Source organism: Paramisgurnus dabryanus, chromosome 16 (assembly GCF_030506205.2).
Source record: "Paramisgurnus dabryanus chromosome 16, PD_genome_1.1, whole genome shotgun sequence".
Taxonomy (NCBI): domain Eukaryota; kingdom Metazoa; phylum Chordata; class Actinopteri; order Cypriniformes; family Cobitidae; genus Paramisgurnus; species Paramisgurnus dabryanus.
In genome coordinates, this window is record NC_133352.1 from 5,771,254 (window position 1) to 5,782,855 (window position 11,602).

At 39.5% G+C, this 11,602-nt stretch overlaps 1 long non-coding RNA gene across 1 annotated transcript; it reads right to left on the reverse strand.

The window, feature by feature from the left end:
* Positions 1–7,803: 7,803 nt before the first annotated feature.
* On the reverse strand, positions 7,804–9,034 carry LOC135736174 (uncharacterized). Its single transcript, XR_010527824.2, has 2 exons — positions 8,480–9,034; positions 7,804–7,991 (listed from the first exon to the last, which is right to left on the reverse strand). It is a non-coding gene; the product is annotated as an uncharacterized lncRNA (long non-coding RNA).
* Between the last annotated feature and the right edge of the window lie 2,568 nt (positions 9,035–11,602).

The window sequence follows — 11,602 nt, forward strand, 5'->3', positions numbered from 1 at the left end:
GAACGCCACCTTCATCTCCTCGGTGGTGAACGTACGGGGCTGCAAGGCGAAGTGCAGAGAACAATGAGAAAGAAATGATCGACAAAAGTTTGGCTCACCCGCATATTTCTCAGGAATGGGGAGGCGTGGCTCGGACTGGGGAGAACCCCCAGTGGCGATCGGCGGTGTGGGGGGCGTGGGGGGCGCAGTGGGCGGCGGTGGATAATGTTGTTGAGCCTGGAGAGCGAGCTCGGACACCTTCGTCACCATCGCTTGGAAAGCTCGACCCATCTCATCTATCGCCTTTTCTTGACGGTCCATACGACCCGCGGTGCGTTGTAAAAATTCTTCCAGATGAGATGGGGAGCGATCGCCTGCTGCTTCCATGATGGTCAGATCCTTCTGTAACGACACAATAATGTGGAGGAAGCAAGCGCAGGCGATCAACACAGATTTATTAAGAATAATGGTAAATACAGTGAAACAACAGAATGAGTGACTGAGTCCAGGATGTTGGCAATGGTGATCGAAGGTCTACGGTGGCGTGAAGAGTGTTGAATCGTGAAGTCGGTGAAGAGTGTGATGATGGCCAATGGATGAAACCAGGAAACAACCAAACACTCACACGGGGACGACAACACGAACACAGATCCAAACACGGCGACGAGAGACGATAATCCAAGTGGTGTGCAGCAACATGAAATGAGGATCTGACAACAAGAAGAGAACTGGGTGAGTATAAGTAGCAGATGGGTGATGAGGATCAGCTGGAGCGAGTAATCACTACACAGGTGACAACACTTAATCAAACGAGCACATGGACACAACGTGAGTACAAACACAAACACAAAACATGACACAGAGGAAACATAGGATTTCCTACCGTGACAGAAGCATCATTCCGGCCAAATTGAAAAATAAAATAAAATTGATGATTTGACATTTCATTTTCCATATAATCTTGAGTCAAGACTGACAATATTAATATAAAAAGGCAAGCTTGAAAAGGAATCTGTAAATACATTTTTTAAAAGGCTTTTTATTCATGCCCAAGCAATAATAGGGACAAAATTAAAATAAAGTTCAGTTTTAATTTTATGTTCTCTTTTATTTATTGGTTTTCATTTTCGTTTTCATTTTCGTTTTCAACTTGTATGCAAATTCTATGTTAATCAGTGGGTGGAGTTTACTTGCTCATAAAAAGGGGATTGGCTGAAGCAGTGTTGCCAAGTCAGCGACTGTTTTGCCAACTTAGCGACTTTATTGCTACATCTAGCGACTTTTAGACCCATTTAGACAAACTTACCAACTGTTTGGATTAATCCTAGCTTAATCAGAGCTGTACAGATAAGCTACTGTGTCGCATGTACCGGCCCACGAGTGCTGGGTGGCGCTGTCCCGGAGAAATGTGCGTCTGGCGCAGTGGCGAAGCCAGAAATGTTCAAGTGGGTGGGCCTTTATAAAACAGGGTGGGCAAAGCATAGAATGTACATAATCTGGGGGCGTGCACAACAAAGTTTGTATGCCTGTGGCCGGCGTATGTTTTTTTCCCCAATGGAAGTGGCGTTTTTCAAAACAGCCAGCAGGGCGGGACAAATATCACAACAACCAACCGACTCACAGCTCAAGTATCACAGCAACCAAAGCCACGGGCTGAAAAAACAGCTGGCATTCGGCGTTTTCAGCCGCGTTTAAAAGCGTTGGTGTGCACGCTACCTAATCAAAGTTACCTTGATGCCATGCAGGCAGCACAATGTTTCAAGGGGAAAATTATAAAACCACTTACAAATAACCAACCAGCTTGTCTACAGTATATGGGCAGGTGGGGCTATGCCTGTTTTATACAGTCTATGGGCAGTGCCCCACCAAATTATTAATCCACTTGAAAACACAACTCAGTAGAATAAGTAACGGAATTAGTTTTTACGGTATTTACGTTACGTGAACATAGTTCCGAACAATGATATGTCTCGTCAGCAAAATGCATGACGTGAAAGCGTCATAGGCTATGACAGATTCAACAGGTAGGTAGTGATTTGATTTTACTAAAGAACTTGTTTGAGAGATTGTTATTTAATGAGAACATGGCCATCAAACAACATGGCGCATTCCAAATTTCATGTGTTGTCATTTAAGTGTAAATTTTATTCCAACAACAGTAAATCATACAGCCTATATACACGACAGAGTCTGCCCCCTTAAATAGTTGACTGGAGTAATACTCCTGACTATAAACTGTAGTAATGACACCACTATAAACAAACATTACGAAAATGTCTGAACTCACCTTTACATGTCCTAATGTAGTCTGATACAGGGCTTCTGGTTAAAGATGGAGAAAGTCTCGATCATAATAACAAAGTCCAATATCTTTGATCATAATATGTCCCTTCGCGCAAAGAAAAGCAGAAATAAAGTTCTCAGACGAGCATTTATCATCGATGAGCGTAACGTTATATGTTTTTTATACAGTATGTGGTGAAGAACAGTCTTTGACACAGCATGACGTCATTATCAAAGTAATACGTGCTCGTTTCATTTTGTTGACGTTTGAAAAGATGTCCTCAGTAATCCAACTTTCCATGAGTGATGTATAGTCTCTGTCTCCAAAAGTAAACAGATAACAGCAGATGTCATCGTGGAAAGGCTGTTAAACTTGATGATTTGCGACTCGCTATTTTTAAATTCAGTTCAATCGCACGTAGGCGGAACTAACAATGACTGACGAATCATATTCAACGTTTCATGTTGACAAGCGTGTGCACCAATAGGGTAAAATAAAACTGCGAAACTGCCTGAACATGCAAACTTGCACTTATATTTTATATTTTAATTATATTTATAATTGTATTACATATATTAAATTATAGTGTGATAAGACGTCTATTCGTAGTACTATTATTTATCTTTGTTAAATTATTTACACATTTGTCTGGAAAATGGCCCTCTGATTGGATGGGCCACAACTCAAAGTGGGCGGGCCCAGGCCCGGCCAGGCCCACCCGTAGCTTCGCCACTGGTCTGGCGTCTCTGTAGGCTACATGGAGCTGGGCAGCAACATTTAGACTGTACAAGCTGATGCGTGGATGAGATTCGCGAACATTGTTTACATGTCAAAGGAGGAACAAACAATAAAAAGGGGTTGGTCCACTGGCGTATTTTCACACATCTGATCCGGTGAGGCGTCAGTCATTCTCATTAAATGCATACACATAGCACAGTGTGATTATCGTGCAATACATATGCCAAATTCCGGAAAGTATTGGCATATCATATGCTCGCAAAATTGGAATTTGGAAACTGCGTGTTATTTTGTATGCATTTCATGAGAATGGTACGGTGGCCCTGAAGTGCAAACCACAACAACAAATTACTAAACAACAACAACTAAAAAAACTTCACAACAAATTAAAAAACACTGCAACAAATTAAAAAACAACAACAAATTAAAAAAAACACTACAGCAAATTAAAAACCACTACAACAAATTTAAAAAACACTACAACAAAATAAAAAACAAATACAAAATAAAAAACACAACAGCTAATTAAAAAACACAACTACAAATAAAAAAACACTAAAACAAAATAAAAAACCATAACAAAATAAAAAACACAACAGCAAGTTAAAAAAACACTACAACAAATAAAAAATTTGGGACATATTTTGCGATTTTATTTTTTATTTGATAATTTAATTAATTATTTTATAATTTAATTAATTAATTTAAAAAAGTCAAAAAATACCTTCCATACTTACAATGTCATTTTTGTGTCCATATGTAATTAGAAATACATTTAAAAATAAACAAAAAGACAATAAGGTTGTCAAGATTGAACTGATAGCCATTGAACATTACTGGAGTTATAATAACCATATTGTCATATCATGGTATTTTCAGGTAAGACAGCTCAAACATTCATTTTAAACTAACGTTAGCGTTGCAAGAGAAACATTAGAAAAACTTAAACGTGAACTTAATGTTATACAAATAGCAACAACAAACTTACCACCAAGAATAAGTCTTTCTATGCGCTGTATCTTCATTTGTTCCTGTCTACTTGGGATCTGGTTGGTCATATTTATGTCGCTGTGCTAAAAAAAATGAAAGGTTTTAATGATTTCTGAAATGCTTAAGAGAAATGCCTAACATTAGTCAGAAAATAAAGATGTTCCAATTACCACACGCAACACAGACATAACGTTACATAAAGAAGCTGGGTTAAAATAAGGACAACTGTAATGTTTTACTTATTTAATAGTTAACTAAATAAAGAAATGTGAAAATCTGTCATCACTTACCCTCGTGTTGTCTCGTTCATCTCCAAACAAAAAGTGAAATACTTTTTCCCTCGATGTCAGATCCACTAAAACTGCTCACATTTTAAATCGAGTTGTTTTATCTTAGTCCTCTGGTGAAATATGATCGCCGATTAATTAAATAAATACGTATAATGCAGAGTCGCAATCTAATTTAACAGTTTATACGTTTAATACAAGCAACCGCATGCACCTCGTGAACTGAACTGAACAATAACAGGGGCACGTTCAATCTCACACCGGTGCGCAACGTTTTGCTACGGTTTCCGGGTTGAACGACATGTTTCCTGGAAACGGTGTGCAACGGAATGCAACAGGTTTTAGAAGCGTTTTCTCTTGTTTCTCTTGAATCAGCGGCAAGATGTATAAAACCACGCGGTAGTAAAGAGACAGCTCGCTCAATGGGTTCAAGTTAGAATGTTGTCTTTCATTCTGGACAGCAAGCTCAGTGACTGTAACATCGAGGGTATTTTACAGTATTAAACACACATTTATAACAATTTCATCAGGCTTTAGAAATATTTAAAAAAAGAACACAAAGCATGGCCTCTCAGCTACCGTAGTTGCAACTCTTGCGTCATCACAACAGGGTGTTCAATGCTTCACCGTTTCCGTTTAATAAACGTTGTGCAACGTTTTGTCGGGGCTGAACGCAGCCCAGCTTTCAAATAGCGCCGTGACATGTTACTATGACAACAACCAATCAGGTTTAGTCACGTGTGTCACGTGTGTTGTTTGAAAATAAACACTAGCAAACGTAAGATTTTAAGCAAATCTTTGAAAAAATAGTTTATTATGCAATCGGAATGATATAATGTTGAAATGCTTGAGGAAATGTCAATGTTAGCTTATTACAATTAATGAATCATGTTTTGAAAAAAAGTATGTTTTATCCAAATATACTAAAACTTCACTAGAAGTACATTTGTGTTTAGAATATTTCTTAAAAGTGTAATTATGCATATATTTATTACCAGCATACTTCTAGTACACTTAATATAAATACATTAAAAATATTCTTAAGTTTAGCATATTTCTTAAAAATGTAATAAAGCATATATTTATTACCAATGTACTTCTAGTACACTTAATACAAATACATTAAAAATATTCTTAAGTTTAGCATATTTCTTTAAAATGTAATTTAGTATATATTTATTACCAATGTACTTCTAGTACACTTAATATAAATACATTAAAAAAATTCTTACATTTAGCATATTTCTTAAAAATGTAATTAAGTATATATTTATTACCAATGTACTTCTAGTACACTTAATATAAATACATTAAAAATATTCTTAAGTTTAGCATATTTCTTAAAAATGTAATTAAGTATATATTTATTACTTCTAGTATACATTTAAAAATACGTTTAAATGCAATTTAACTTATTTTTAATACACTTCAAATAAGTATGTTGGAAATACAAATGTATCATAAACATACTATTTGTATCTTAAGTATATTTTTAATACATTAAATACTACGTCTTTTGACCTGGGATAGCTTTTTAAATACTTGTATATATTCAGAGTTTATTCTTAACGAGCACATTTTCTAATGATTTCTCAAACATTTTGATTTTTGAGATGCAAGTAAAGTTATTTTCAGTCCTATTCAGCTATCAGAGGCAGTTCTTTATAGACAAAAGTATTTATTGATTGACACAGTATTGAAATACTGTGTCAATACCCTTCCTAGTTTCCACCTCGAGGAGGTCCCAAAGCCACCCCAATGACCAGACACACAAGAGTAAGTATAATTAAAAATGAAACTTTATTTAAATTATTTAAAACTGGGTTTTCGTCTTGTCCTCCAGGTGGACTATGCCAGGGGGGAAGGGGAAAGGCCAGACGCCAGAGATCCACCGCGTTACTACAAGGCGGGGGGGGGGGGGGGACGTCAAGGGAGACAAAGCTCCTATGTCTTGTTGACTTGATCCCGTGGCGCCCTCCTCTTCCTCCTGGAGGCAAGTTAAAAGAAAGGACACTGTTAGGTATAGGTTTCGGTAAGGCAGCTACCTGTGCTGAAATTCTGTTGGGTATTCTGTTCTGGGTGTTCAATGCTTGGTTTGTCTCTTCGCAGAATGTCGCTGACCTTCCCGTCCTAGATGCTGCACCCGGGTGAGTATCTCCAGCGTTTCCAAGCGTCTCTTCCTCCTTCTACGATCGTATGTCTGCAATCACAAAGTGTTACAATGCGGGGGCCAAAATCCCTTTCTCTCACCTAGGTGGCTGGTGGCGAGGTTGGTACCCCACAAGGGACTGGTGTTTCTCTCCTCGGGGTGTCTCGGACGACGGATAAGGTAAGTACTCACAGGTGACTGGACTCGTGCTCTCTCCTTCTGCAGACTGTAATGGTAACCCAGAGAATTATGCACAGGCTCTGTTATTTCACTCACTTGGGCCGCTGAACAAGGTAAGTGTTCCACAGGTAACTGAACTCGGTTTCTCTCCTTCTGCAGGCTTTAGCTGTAACACAGAGGATTTACGTACAGACACCAATGTTTCTCTCACTTGAGCTGGTGAACAAGGTAAGTGTTCCACAGGTAACTGGACTCGGTTTCTCTCCTTCTGCAGGCTTTAGCTGTAACATAGAGGATTTACGTACAGACACCAATGTTTCTCTCACTTGAGCTGGTGAACAAGGTAAGTGTTCCACAGATAACTGGACTCGGTTTCTCTCCTTCTGCAGGCTTTAGCTGTAACACAGAGGATTTACGTACAGACACCAATGTTTCTCTCACTTGAGCTAGTGAACAAGGTATGTGTTCCACAGGTAACTGGACTCGGTTTCTCTCCTTCTGCAGGCTTTAGCTGTAACACAGAGGATTAACGTACAAGCTCTAATGTTTCTCTCACTTGAGCTGGTGAACAAGGTAAGTGTTCCACAGATAACTGGCTCAGTTTCTCTCCTTCTGCAGGCTTTAGCTGTAACACAGAGGATTAACGATACAGGCACTGGTGTCTCTCCCCAGTCACTCGGATGCCTGTGGCAGTGGACAGAGGTGAGTATTCAATTCAATTCAATTCAATTTGATTTATATAGCGCTTTTCACAATTTGGTAATTGTATCAAAGCAGCTTTACATAATAGATGTAGTGAAAAGCACAGAAAATCGACAGATAGCATAACATAATACACGCAGTGGTGGACGAATTACACAAATCATGTACTTGAGTAAAAGTAAAGATACCCAGGGTAAAATTTTACTCAAGTTAAAGTAGAAGTACTTGCTTAAAATTTTTACTTGAGTAAAAGTACAAAAGTATCTGCCTTAAAATGTACTTAAGTACAAAAGTACTGTGATTTATTATGTCTGTATCATATTGTCACGAAACTCAAATTATGTGAAAAAACTCTCTTGGCTCACTAATCTATTAATAGAAGGACATTAATTATTCAGACACTGATGTCTATTAAAATTATCATAAGCCTAAAACCTTAAAGCCAAACAATTCCTTTAGCACCAAATGAAATAACAGGATTTGAGAGCAGTAAGTCTCATTTCATGATTTATTTGTTAAATAATTTAACAGTTTAAGTGTAGTAAAAACTTGAATTAAGCACAGGTTCACAGGAGTTTTCTTTTACTATCTGGAGGTTGATGGAGCCTCCTCACTTTCCAGGTTTCTTTTCCTTGATGATGTTACAGTAACATACCTTTTAATGTTGGCTACCATGCTTTCTCTGCAAAAGAAAAGATTCAGACATTAAATACATATCTAGAAACCAGTCTCCCTTCCTTTGGCAAATACAATAAGCCTTACAGAATATAATTTAAGAAACATTTAATGTGCTTTAGCATGTCATATGTATATTGTAATACATAAATAAATGTATTAATATATTTGGAAGCAAAACTTTTAAAAATAATAGTTATAATATGTAGTATAAGGACCACTCCAATCCACCTGCCTGTTTAAGCAAAATACACTGCATGGCTAGTCAAAATGTCATTTATATTTTACAACAGTGTTGATAGCGATTGATTGTCATTTCACAATAACACAGCACTAACTATACGGCTAAAAATAGCTCCAGCCTGCATAGCTAACTTACTTAAAGTTCATTCATGATAACATCGTATATATTTTAACTACACAATGAAACAGTTTTCTGCAAGCTACTGTTAAGATTGCTCCTTTAAAAATATAACCAGAATAAAAATGGCTTACCTCTACGCGTTTCCTTAGATTTGAAGGAGTATTCTTGTAAAAAGAAATAGCACAGTTTCGAGGCAGGCTGAGAAGACACGAAGGACTCGTTCTTCTATTTCAAGGACTTAAAAAACTCGCGTAAATAAGGCCATTGTTGTTGTGGCGGGTCAAGTAATTTCCTCCGTTGTTTTTAAATGCAGTTTTATTCTCCAAACGATACGCTGGCTGCTGCACTCTCTTAGCTTTCGTGAACCAGCGCGGCAACCAAAACAAGTTTAAAAGCGCATGCTGTACCCTGATTGGTGGTTTGACGCATCACGTGTGCGTTTTTTTTTTTGTTTTTTTGTTTTTTTTGCAGCTTTATTTTATCCAGTTAAGTTTTTTATCCACTGATAAATAAAAAGGAACGACCGAATTTTCAAAATGTAGTAGAGTAAAAAGTAAGATATTTGACTTTAAAATGTAGTAAAGTAAAAGTAAAAGTCTCCCAAAATAAAAGTACTTGAGTAAAGTACAGATACGCCAAAAAACTACTTAAGTACAGTAACGAATTACATTTACTTCGTTACTGTCCACCACTGAATACACGATAGCACAAGCAGCTAAATTTGCTGCTGCTATAAATCAACATTATAAGCAAACGTATTACTAATGTAACGTATAGAAGTTAAGCCCAAAAAGGCTGCCTCCCCGGGTTGAAAAACCCTCTAGGAGAAAAAAACCCCGGAATTTTAGCCGGGGAAGTAAAAAAAAGTCTTAGGAGGAAAAAACCCTTGGGAGATATATATATATATATATATATATATATATATATATATATATATATATATACATTGAAACGGAAGGAGATTAAGCGGAGATTAAGCGGGTTCTGCCGGTGGTCTTTGGTCAGGCATCAGCTGGACATCACGTTGAAGAACAGCCAGTAGATCAGAGGTGTGCCGACTTTCACATTTACCGGAACTGGATCTGGATCTGTTTGTCTTATTGTCCTCGTGATCGAGGACGAGACAGGGAGAGAGAAACAAAATCTTATTAGCGTAGGGGCCGTTCACATAAAAAGCAGGTGTCACACAGTAATGTGGTTCTAGTCAGCCCGGTTCTGGGCAGGCTAACTATTGCTGGTTAAGTGTATTACATATAGTTGATGATTTTAGAAACAGAAACAGAACTCGTTTGACTAAGGCCAGAGGCCCCACTGCCGTCGTTAATACTAACGTACAGTGGCAAGCTGTTCTGTATGACATACTATTTTTAAGGCCATGGGAAAAGGCCAAAATTGCAAACCGACCATATTTGGCAATTAAGACTCAATCGACAACCAATGCAAAGTTTCAGCATATTACTAAAGATTATTAATGACATTTACAGAGTATATACAGGTAAGCAGCTTCAAACAGTATTCTAAACACTTGGCACGATCTTCACCCGACTACGGGCCATTCCCATTTGCTACTGCTCGGGGCGGTGGACTACAACAACGTTTACTGAACTGAACTGAATTTTGGTACTCACAGACTTTCGTGTGGCAAGATGTCTAACTCCAGTGCTTCGGGACTCACTACCGTGGTGCCGAGCCGAACACTGCCCTTCTCTCTCCTCTGATCACAGCCGTAGAGATATAGACAGGGGCGCCCTTTTGAAGAGGTTCCGCGACAGGTAGGTCACGCTACACAATAACACAATTTCTTCGTGTAGAATACAGCACTTATTTGGTTCTACTCACGGTTGGTCTGTTTTCACCGCTGTACTTCACCACCGCCTCCACCGAGCCAAAGCAACTCCTGGGGGTCTACTACAGGTACTACACCCGGGTCTCCATCCAAGCGTCTCTGAACAACAGTTGAATATAAGTCCTTCGGCTCTTCCACGGCCTTTGCGTTCCCTTCGACTGTTATAGGAGGGCATGGCTACTGACGGTTGAAACACAGCATCTCACAGCAATGACTCATAGTGCACACTCACAGCAAGACACAGACTCACCCACAGCAATGACTCATAGTGCACACTCACAGCAAGACACAGACTCACCCACAGCACGCCTCACACTTCACGTGAAAAAGATAGGGTCAGAACCCCGCTCTCGTAGACCTGTCTCGGGCTCGTTGGGTGTTGTTAACAGTAGAAGGCCAAAAAGTAAAACGTCGCTGTTGCGACCACTTGTGTCCCCCTGTATTTCCATTTCCCGGCTCGCCTACCACTCTGCTCCGTGATAGGGCCGCTATCCTAGAAATGACAACTCACAGCTACGTTTAGACAAGATATCCTCCACAAAATCGCTCAATATAATCCTCAATGTACTCACAACAATACTGATCCGTTGTTATATCTCCTTTGTCCTCCTCAGAAGATGATGGCACCGCTGCTCGTCTACAGTCCGTGACTAGAAGACGCCTTCACCCACACTTCCGGTAGGCCATTCTCTCACAGTAGCTTAAACACATCAAGAGTGCATGTAGATTTCGTCATTTGAACATCACCTCAATCAATATACTCAGCCCAGCGATTTATTTCTCTCTCCCTCTTCATCCAACAGGCACAACCTTTGTCATTTCCAAACATGACTTTATCCAGGCCTTCCTCTGTGCATCGAAACGGTGAGTCGATGTGCGCCAACAACAACAACAACAGCTGCCGCCTTCTCAACTCCTCCACTTGCGTTTTTGGACTCCTCTTTATAATCCTTTCTCTCCTAGGATTGTCCAATCCCCAATCGCCGCGTTTATCTTCCTCACCTGCGTCTAATCTGGCTTGATTTGCCTCTCGGAGTCTCACCGGAAGTTCCGGTGTTTCCGCTCACCCGTCCGGGTAGGAACCCATACGGGCGGAACCAATCTTCCGTACTTTTGGTTCCGCCCCGTGCAATCGTCACTATGTGACACATACCTGTATTTTAAAATAAGATTATTTTACATAAATCTAAAACTAGGACTCGGGGCGGGGTTTTCTGAAGCGCTGGGGCGCTATTGGCTTGACAATGCAAACGCATCTTATTTTGGCTACGCAGCTGGTGGTCGGAGGCTATTGGCTCCGTGAGGCCCGTTTGAAGCCCTGGCTCGCACAGGCCCTGATTTGAGTTTGCAAGCGCGGGTGGGAAGGCGGGGCTATGAAATGAGGCTCCTGATGACTCATTGTTTTCTC